Raw genomic sequence first — 9652 nt, forward strand, 5'->3', positions numbered from 1 at the left:
ATTAAATTAGCTACTAATTTATGGTCATTAAGTACTTTAAAAAAAAAAAAGTAAAATTTCGTATGACGCCAAATTTAACGAAGCGGCTCATCTTTTGGCAACTAATTAGCAATCAATTTTTGGTAGTAAATACTTAAAAAGAAAAGTTAAAATTTTGTATGGAGCCAAATTTAGCGATTGTTTTAATGATTAATTGGACACTAATTTTTTGTCGCTAAATACTTTAAAAAATAGAAAAATATTTAAAAAATTAATGAATTAATAAATAAACACAATCTAAAAAAGACCCCAAGTCCTAATTTAGACCTACCTAAACATCACATTCTTTTTCCACTATCTACACCACAGTCGAGAGCCATGAGCAGACATCTCTTCTCCCTCGCTTCATTGCCGATAGCCGCCATTGTCACTTCTCCTCCACTCTTTCTCATTGGTGCCACCATCGTCCCTTCTCCTCCAGCCCTTCTCCTCTAACCCTTCTCAGCGGCACAACCCAACCACTATTTTAATCAAAGCAACAACAGGTCGACGGTGAAGAAAATTGTAGCCATCAGCAGACACCATTCAACGACACCATCAGCAGTAGGTTGACAGCAAAGGAAATTGCAGTAGGTATAGAACATTATTTTGATTCATTGCTTTGATTTCTTAGATGGGTCCTTTGCCAATCGAATATTTGTAGATCATCCCTTTACATTATGGGTTCAATTTACAAGAGTTGTATTTTCCATCAATACACATGCATCATCTAGCTGAGTATAGGGTTTTAGAAATTATTTGTCAAGTGGAAAAACAGAACAATAATGTCTTGGGAGAGAAAACAGAACAAGAATAGGGTTTCCGAAATTGCATCATTATAACTCAAGTCTTGGATTAGACCTGTAAAGAAATTATTTCTCTTTTTTTCTTTTCTCTTTTATGATTCTCCTATGTGAATGAGCTGCTGTGGTTAGACCAAATAAACTATATGTTAAATGTAGATTTTTTTTGTTAAATAAAATTGGAGCAATAATTGGTTGTGCAAGCATAGGGTTTTTGAAGAGTTACGATCAAACGGATCTAAACTGAAAAAGTGCTCATTAATTTGAAAGTGCTCCGTAATTTGAAAAAGTGCTCACTAATTTGAAAGATCGAGGTTAGATCTCATTACACTACTATATAGTTCTGTTATTAATGCTTATCTCAAAGATTTTGGCTTTGGTCTTCTAATCAGGTAGTATTAATGAGTGATAATGAAACCTTCATCTTCGTTAATGCCTTGGAGGATTTGTTGTAGGCATTTGATATTCGAGCCACTGCTTCATGGATTTTACAATTGACAGTTAAGAGGAGCATCTACAGCCATGATGCATTCAGGTGGATGCTGAGAGATTAAAGAGTAAAAGATAAGCTCTCTTTTGCATAATTTGTATTTATACCAAGAAAATAAGACAGTTCTGGATTGAAGATGATGACATGATATCCCTTTTCATGAAATTAAAATAAAAAAGTCTGAAAGTTGTAATATTATATTACATTGCCAAATTACATTACTTTCTCTTATAATTTTGTTTTCACTTTGAATTACATTGCTCATATCTTGTGATCTTTGTGAGGTAGGGTCGCAAACCAAAATTGGGGGTTGGTTTTAGAAAGTTATCAGGTGGTGCAGCTCTGTTGGTCTTACTTTGTGGCTTGATCACATGCATGTAACTTCTCTTTTAAACTCAATAATTTTTTAGATAAATTCATATGATTTATTCATCTTATTTCAGTTAGTGGGCATGGAAGATAATGCTTCCTGTCTGTTGGTCATTGATCAACCAGCGGAAAGCGGGGAGGAGTAGTGGTTATTTATTTTATTTTTTTTATAAAGAAATTCTTACTTCAGCGTCAGAAGTTGCTGAAAAGTTTTCAAAATGCACTCTCTATGTTATATGTGAACCGTGTATAATGTGTGTTGCAGCTTTGTCTATTCTTGGTAACTGTTTATTTTCAAATGATAATTCTCTAATGCATGTTACTCTTCTTATAATTTTATTTACTAGTCTAGTTAATAACTTGTTCTGTTGTTCTCTTTCTTAGGTATAAAGGAAGTATCTAAATATGGCCTAGATTTAGAATCCCTAATTTTATTTACTAGTCTATAACATGGCCTAGATTTAGAATCCCTAAATACTTTTATCTTCAATATAAAAATAACATTTAGATCAGTACATTTATACTATTTTTACTAAAGAAAAGTAACACAACACACTAAGGAGAAATATGGATCACTTTTGGATCAAGAGCCTGATGCAAGGATCAAAGAAAAGTAATAAAAAAAGTTATTAGTTATTTATTTCCTAGATTGTCCAGTTCCTAATGCAAAGATTCAATCAATGGGTAGAATTTCAATTAAAATGCATCATCCATTATCATGCATGATGCAGTTCATATCAACTATTAACAGTTGCATTCCATGAAAAATTATTTGCATTACTATCTTGTCATTGTTTTGTACCTCCCTCTATTATTTAATTTATTATTACCTCAAGTATGTTGTTATTTTGCACTAAAGATGTGGATATGCTGCTCAAGGGCAATTTTGCACTAAATTGTTATTTTTTCCTTTACTCTTGTTTCCTTTATTGATGATTGCTCTACTACATGCTTTACATAATTGGTCAAATATTTGTGATTCAATACACTTGTGAGCTATTGGAGGTGATTCCTTACAATTTAAAGCACATGATGTTATAAATTTTTTCTTTAGTCTGAAAATGAAGTTTAATTATTTTGCTTTCTTTTAACCTCTTCAACCATATCCTTGATTTCATAAAAATGTTTAAGGAAAGATGAATTGGATGAGTGGCAAGAGAAGAAGTAGAAGTTGCTCAAGTAATTTAAATTGTGGTTTGTGTGTAATTTACATTATTGATCAGTATAGTCTTGTAACTTGCAGAAGCTAAACTAGACTATGTCACTTTTTTTTTTATAAATATGAATGTTTAGAGTTGTTATATCTTGTGTAGCTTAAGGAAATACTTCACTTTGAATTTTTTTTTTTATTTTGTTAATGCGAGGAAATATTTGTGATCGCTATTTATTTTTTGTGACAAATTAGCTTTAGAAATCAATCAATTACTAAATTGCAAAAGCAACCTAAATAATTAATACTTCGATATAAATATTAATTAGCGACTAAATGGTGACCATTTGATGATCATATAGTGTCTAATTTATTTATCAATCATTCAGCTACCATGAAACCTTTCAAAAGAAAAATTAGAAGAGATTCAATTTCCATTTAGCGACCAATTCACTGACTTATTTGTAACAAATCAGCGACCAATTATCAGCGACTCATTTAGCAACCAAAATTTTTAATGGCAAACTTGATTTAACATTCAATTAGCAACAATAATTTAGTTGCTAATTTAATGACTAAACATTAATTAGTCGCTATTTTTTTTAGTGACTGACCAAATACAGAACTTTTTATTTGGTCGCTATTTACAAAATAGGAACCAATTTATCTCAATTAGCAATCAAATTTTTTGTCACTAATTCACAATTTTTTTTGTAGTGTTTACATATCATGTGGAATGGCAATTTCTACATAGTGAATATTAAGTTTTAATTCAACTTTCATATCCCTAAAGGTAAATTTAAAGGAAGACTCAACACCATAGATGGAGTAAACTTTAACATTTCAGTAATAGTTTTGATTCTGTAAGAAATAGGGAGAACTTATAACTCTTAAAAGGAGATTGAGAGTACTCTAGAAATAATTTTAGAAAAGCAATAAAATAAGGTTATATAAAAAAAATGTGTTGTGTATTCTAATAAAGGGAAAATGCTTAGGGTGTTATGAGAATATAATGCCTTTTTTATCTAACCATTCATAATAGTGTTATATTTTCTTTTCTCATTTATATTTTTTTTCATACATATCCTTTTATTCTTCTATAATCACAAAAGCAATGGAGTCCTTAAGAAGAATATATGAAAAGGTAAACTCAATTTATCCTTTTTTATTAAAATTTAATATTTTATTTTTATAATAAATTATTATTGTTGTCCCTTGAGGCAACCCAAGAGGGGGGGTGAATTGGGTTTATAAAAAATTTAATGGCTAAGACAAGAAATTAGAAGAGAATAGGGAAGAGAAAAATCAACACAATGATTTATAGAGGTTCAGCTATCCAAGCCTACGTCCTCTCCTCAAGGTCCACTTGAGAGTTCAACTCCACTATCAAATCTTCTTTGGGTGAAGATCAAAACCCTTACAATCTTAGAGCAAGCCTTTGCTCTTTACAAATCTCTTTTTCCACTCAAGAGCAATTCTTTGCTCAATGCCACACTCACAACAACAGAATCTCTCAATCAATCTTTACTCACTCAGAAAAGCCAATCAATTACAACTCAAAACAAGCTTTCAAGAAATCAATGCTTTGGCTCAAGGTTTTGAGAGAGAGAGAATGAAAAATGTTGTAATCTCAATAAATATTTGCTTAGATGGTTGTTGTAACCTTACAACAACAAAAACAAGTTGTATTTATAGTTCTATCATAAATATGGCCGTTGGGGGTGCATTAAATGCAAATAGAGCCGTTTATGTTCAGAAGTAACCGTTATACCGTGCCCAGAAAAACTCAGGTTCGGCGGCCTAAGCTTAGAGTTCGGCGGCCGAACCATTTGGGGCGAAGAAACTATTCCTTTAAAACTGAACTTTCGGCGGCCTAAACTCAATGTTCGGCCGCCGAACATGGTGGACTTTCGTTTCTGTTCCTCACTTTCGGAAGCCAAACTTTAGGCTTCGGAGGCAGACCCAAAACACACTTTCGGCGGCCGAAGGTTAAATGTTCGGCGGCCGAAAGTGTGGGACTTTCGTCTCTGTCCCTCACTTTCGGAAGCCGAAGGTTACACTTAGGGGGCTGGTTGAAAAACCCACTTTCGGCGGCCGAAAGTCAATGTTCGGCGGCCGAACATATGGGACTTTCGTTTCTGTCCCTGACTTTCTCGGAAGCCGAAAGTTGTGTTTAGGGGGCACAAAATCCCTTCTTTAAAACTTTGAAAAATCATAACTTAGGCTATAAAAATTTATTTTTCAATTCGTTTGAATATTTGTAACCTATATTTTTAGATCTTTCATTTTGATGAAAAATATTTTCAAAATCACTTCTTTCGGAAAATTTCATTTTGGTCCCTGAAAGTCAAGTACTTCAAAAAAGTGGCCATATCTAAAAGAACTTTTAGAAATGAAAGAACCCTTGAGCCATCACAATTAATTACTTGAAATTCACAATGAATAATATGACAAGCATAATAAATAAAAATACTTTATGATCCCTTCCTTGTAGTATGCTTCCAAAATTGGCACTTTTCACTTTTGTGATTGAAGCAATATCATTTGTTTCAATAAGGGACCTGCAAGCTCAATACAAACACTCTTGGAAATAATTAGTAGCACACCAATTGTTTATTAATCATCAAAACAAGGATTAGGACATTTAGGTCCAACAATCTCCCCCTTTTTGATGATGACAAACAATTGGTAAACATTAGGATAATAATCATAAGTGTAGTGTGTGCATTTTAAAAAAAATTATCCCCCTTAATGTGCTCCCCCTGTTAAAAATACTTTATGCCATATTTAAAAAGTGAGAAGGCACATAAGGGAGGTTTTGACTCAATGCAATGCTATGAGATGTAATGGATCCTATATGAATGAATGAGTCCCAACAAAAATGCATCTCAAATGAATACACACAATATCCACAAACCAAGAGAGAAAAGTATTTAATCCAAACGAGTCAAATAAAAAATAGCCAATATCCATAAAAATTATCAAATGTATACATAAGTAATACCATCTCTCCCCCTTTTGACATCATCAAAAAAAATATCACAATAACAAAAGGGGAAAACAAAAGTAACCAAATAAACAAACAGATCACTGAGGAGGCTGAGGAGGTGGCACTCCAGATGACTGCTGAAGAAGGTGCAAAATCTGGCTCTGCTGCTCGATCAGGGTCTGCTGCTGGTCTGTAAGTCGTGCTAACTGCTGCTCCATCTGAGTCTGGCGATCAGATATCTGAGTCTGGCGATCAGATATCTGAGTCTGGTGATCAGACATCTAAGCCTGGCGATCAAACATCTGAGCAACCTGCAGCTCCAGACGACCCATGGCATCATACAGATCAGATGCAGTCCGTGAAGATGTACCCTGCTCGGTGGACCGCCCGGTACTAGCATCGCCTCTGGGAGCTCGCTCTGTCTCAAGATCAGTAGGAGAAGCATCATCTGACTCCTCATCAGAACCATCATGTGCCTGTGCTGCTGCATGTGCTGCTCTGCGGGCTGCAAAATCTCTCCTAGAATTATAAAATTCATTGCCTCTCCTAGTCAAACCCATGTGGTGGAGGGTAGCCTCAGTGTAGGGGATGTACTCACTAGACAATGGTAAGGCAGACTCTGTGCCTGGGTCAACCCCTAGGGCTCGGAGAAGAAGAGTAAGATGACGGCCAAAGGGGAGACAACCTCGACTCAGCCTAAGGGAGTCTGCTATAGAGTGAATCATAATATGTGGCAGGTTAAGGGCTCGACCCTCTAGCAGACAAGACACTACAAACATGTCAGAGTAGGAGAGTGCAGTCCTATGACCCGATCTAGGGAGAATCTCATAGGTGACTATGTGGTGAACAACTTTAAGGAGAGTGTTGAGGTCACAGGCCTTAAGCCTAGAGGGCTCCTCACGATCTACGTCTCCTGAAATGACCCTAGTCTGGTGAAGGGAAGAGACCTCACCAGTGATCCACTTATGAGTGGTGGAGACAACAGCCCCAGAGTTGGGGATACCTAGGTGACGAGCAATGATGTCAGGAGTGAGGTAAACCCTCTGACCATTTACAAAACTGACTAGGTGAGGGGGAGTGTGACGGGTGAAGGTGTGTAGGTTTGCATAGAACTCCCTAACAATCCTAGGATGGGTGTCGGATGGAGTGATAAGAAGGTGCTCCCATCCCTGGACAATAAAGGGCTCTAGGAAACCCTGAGTACGAAAAAGCCGAATGCTGTTGGGATGAACTGTTCTCCCAGGATGAACAAACCTGAGAGAGAAAGGCTGAAAAGCAGGATCACCCTCTCTAATAACAGGAAACTCAAAGGGTGGAGAGGTAGGAGGATCTGGAGAGGGGGACCTAGGAGGCTCAGACTGCCTACTAGACTGACCTCTAAAGTACGGGTGTCTACGGGCTGTGGTTTTTCTACCCATTTTACCCAACCAACAGCTACAGCTACAGAGGCAAATGATAAAAACAGAAAAGATACCCATAAGCAACACACTACCACAAACTCAACCCATAATCACAATCACAACCAATAAGCATCACAGTCATGTATTGATATATAAAGTTCCAGCTAACAAGATAACCCAACTAATCACAACAATAAGATAACCCAGCTACTCAGTTACTACACCAAGGCCATATTCAGAGCCAAAGTCATGTTCAAAACCAGAGAAAAATTCTGATACTTCATCGTTTGCAAAAACATAAACAAGTATCTAAGACAAAACCAACCAACTCAATCCAGCTAACAGAATGCATTAAAAAGAGAGCAAAAAGAAATTTTATATGTATATATATGTATATATACCCAGCTAACAGAGAGCAGCAAAAAAAATTAGGCAGTTTAAAAAAAATATAACTATCAACAAAATAACCCAACTATCAAATTAACAGAGAGCAATAAAAAAAAATTAGGCAGTTTAAAAAATATAACTATCAACAAAATAACTCAGCTATCAAATTAACAGAGAGCACTAAAACAAGAAAAATTGTAAAACAAAACCAACCTAACAAACAGCAACACAAAAAAAATAAAAGAAAATAACCAGCAGATTTTATATATATATTATAAGCATTTCAACAAAACTCATCAAGAACACAACCCTAGTCATATAAGGAACTAAACACAAGATAAATCATTAAAAATAAGGAAAACCCATAAAAAATAGAGAGAGAAAACAGAAAACTTACCCAAAAGAAAGATCTCGAAAATGGGTTATGTTTGGAGGAAAGAAAGTGTTTTTGTGAGTTTAGGAGAAGAAAATGAGAGAAAAAAGGAGATTTTTGGGCAAAAATGGCTTGGATCAGGCGATTTTCGAAGAGGAAGATGAAGAGAGCTTCGGGAGAGGGAGAAAAAACTTCGGGGAGAGGGAAAGAGTCGCGCGAAGAAGATGATGAGCTGTCGCGGGGGCTTTTAAGGGACGCGCAGTTTCGGCGGCCGAACTAATCTTCGGCGGCCGAACTAATCTTCGGCGGCCGAACTAATCTTCGGCGGCCGAACTAATCTTCGGCGGCCGAACCTGGGCAAGTTTAGGAGGCCGAACTTAAACTTCGGCGGCCGAACTTCACAATGTTCGGCGGCCGAATAGAATGTTAGGCGGCCGAAAAAGAAAAAGAAAAAAGACAGAAAAATTTCCGCTTTTCATATTGCCCTTGAAATTGAAGGTTAGGGGGCCGAAAGTGCCTCCGAACCTGGAATTTTTGGGCTTCCCCTCCCCCTTTTTGTTTAAAAAAAATAAAACTATAACAAACAATTTTGACATGCTTTCAAAAAGATACACACACAAAAAAAATATACACTCAACAACCACCATCTAGCATTCCCAATTCCCTTTTAATGAAGTTAAATCTTTCTACATTTAAAGGTTTAGTGAAAATATCAGCTAGTTGGTTGTTTGTATCCACAAACTCAAGAACAACATCACCATTTAGTACATGATCACGAATGAAATGATGTCTAATGTCAATATGCTTAGTTCTAGAATATTGAATGGGGTTCTTGGTTAGATTGATTGCACTTGTATTATCACATTTAATAGGAATGTGATCAAGAGATACTTCAAAATCTCTTAATTGTTGTTTAATCCAAAGGATTTGACTACAACAAAGACCCGCCGCCACATATTCGGCTTCGGCGGTTGATAGTGCAACCGAATTTTGCTTCTTGCTACACCAAGAAACAAGAGATTGTCCTAGAAGTTGACAAGTACCCGAGGTACTCTTCCTATCAAGAATGCTTCCGGCAAAGTCGGCATCCGAGTAGGAACATAAAGTAAAGGATGAACTTCTAGGATACCATAACCCCAAATGCAATGTGCCATGTAAATATCTAAGAATGCGTTTAACGGCATGCAAATGAGACTCTTTAGGACATGATTGAAAACGTGCACATAAACATACGGAAAACATGATATCCGGTCTAGATGCGGTGAGATATAAAAGGCTTCCGATCATACCTCTATAGAGCTTTTCATCAATAGGCTTACCCTTTTCATCCTTGTCAAGTTTGGTGCTTGTGCTCATTGGAGTTCTACTTGGCTTGCTATTCTCCATTCCAAACCTTTTGATTAGCTCCTTTGTGTATTTGGCTTGGTTGATGAAGATGCCATCCTTAGCTTGTTTGATTTGAAGCCCAAGGAAGAATTTAAGTTCTCCCATCATGCTCATCTCAAACTCACTTTTCATAACTTTAGAAAACTCTTCACACAAACACACATTAGTAGCACCAAATATAATATCATCAACATATATTTGCACTACAAGGATGTCATTTCCATGATTTTTGACAAAAAGAGTTGTATCCACTTTGCCTTTTGAAAAACCATTTTGCAAAAGAAAAT

General features: G+C 36.0%; 1 long non-coding RNA gene across 1 annotated transcript; it reads left to right on the forward strand.

The window, feature by feature from the left end:
• The first annotated feature begins 316 nt into the window (after positions 1-316).
• LOC110610659 lies at positions 317-1542 on the forward strand. The gene is made up of 2 exons (XR_002487249.1): positions 317-612; positions 1277-1542. It is a non-coding gene; the product is annotated as an uncharacterized LOC110610659 (long non-coding RNA).
• Positions 1543-9652: the final 8110 nt, after the last annotated feature.

This window comes from Manihot esculenta, chromosome 3, assembly GCF_001659605.2.
Source record: "Manihot esculenta cultivar AM560-2 chromosome 3, M.esculenta_v8, whole genome shotgun sequence".
Classification (NCBI taxonomy): Eukaryota; Viridiplantae; Streptophyta; class Magnoliopsida; order Malpighiales; family Euphorbiaceae; genus Manihot; species Manihot esculenta.